This window comes from Rana temporaria, chromosome 4 (assembly GCF_905171775.1).
Source record: "Rana temporaria chromosome 4, aRanTem1.1, whole genome shotgun sequence".
Taxonomy (NCBI): Eukaryota; Metazoa; Chordata; class Amphibia; order Anura; family Ranidae; genus Rana; species Rana temporaria.
Genome location: NC_053492.1, coordinates 51,564,999 through 51,566,009, shown reverse-complemented (window position 1 = coordinate 51,566,009; position 1,011 = coordinate 51,564,999). Strand labels below are relative to the sequence as shown.

Genomic DNA, 1,011 nt, shown 5'->3' with positions numbered 1-1,011 from the left:
TATTGTGCATTAACATGCATTGTGGTAAGGCAGCCCATGTATAGAATTATTGGAATGTGTGAAAAGAAACCATTTGTTCTGTGTAAAGAAATGTAAATTTTGTGTTATGGGTGTTTCCTCCATCCCTAAATGCATATTCGGAAAAACAAATATATATAGTCTATTGGTTACTCAATCTACAATCAGAGCCTGTTCTCTATGCATCTATGCAAGGCGCAGTGGCCAAGTGGTAAGGCGTTGGTCTCGTAAACCAAAGATCATGGGTTCAATCCCCATCTGTGCCTCGTGGCTGCTTTTGTCCAAAAATCTTTGAAATGCCTCGTATAATACCCCACCTCCCATTTGTTGGCTTTATGTGTAAGCATTTCCCGAGGAGTCATCATCTTTACTACTATGAATACAGATCGTAACAGAAAATCAATATTAATACTTGGCTGAAACACTTCTGAGTTTTAAAGAAAGACAAAATAAAAGATGCCCAAAGCAGTGCCGTATGCCATGAAGGCCATTGGCAAAAAAACACCAGATAGTCCTGAAGAAGTACTAGTAATAGTTGTAGCCTCCTTCCCGTTAACTTTTAAAACCTTTTTTATGCTTAAATAGATTGATTAATATTAGTCATTATAATAATCTATACATTTACTCTGCGTATTTAAAAAATAAAAAAGGCATATAGTGGCAGTATTTTAATGTTAAAATAAGGGGGCAGATTCACATAGATTTGGAATGGCGCAGCGTATCAGAGATACGCTACGCCGCCGTATCTTACCTGGCTCTAAGTCGAATCCAGGAATCCAGTAAGTTACGGCGGCGTAGTGTATCTCTCGGCGCGTAATTCAAATCGGCGGGTAGGGGGCGTGATTCATTTAAATGAAGCGTGTCCCCGCGCCGATTGAACTGTGCATGCTCCGTTTTGAAATTTCCCGCCGTGCTTTGTGCGAAATGACGTCGCAACGACATAATTTTTTTAACTTAGACGTGACTTACGTCCATCCCTATTCACGGACAACT

General features: G+C 40.0%; 1 non-coding gene across 1 annotated transcript; it reads left to right on the top strand.

Moving 5' to 3' along the window:
* The first annotated feature begins 212 nt into the window (after positions 1-212).
* TRNAT-CGU lies at positions 213-284 on the top strand. The gene has a single exon. It is a non-coding gene; the product is annotated as a tRNA-Thr (tRNA).
* Positions 285-1,011: the final 727 nt, after the last annotated feature.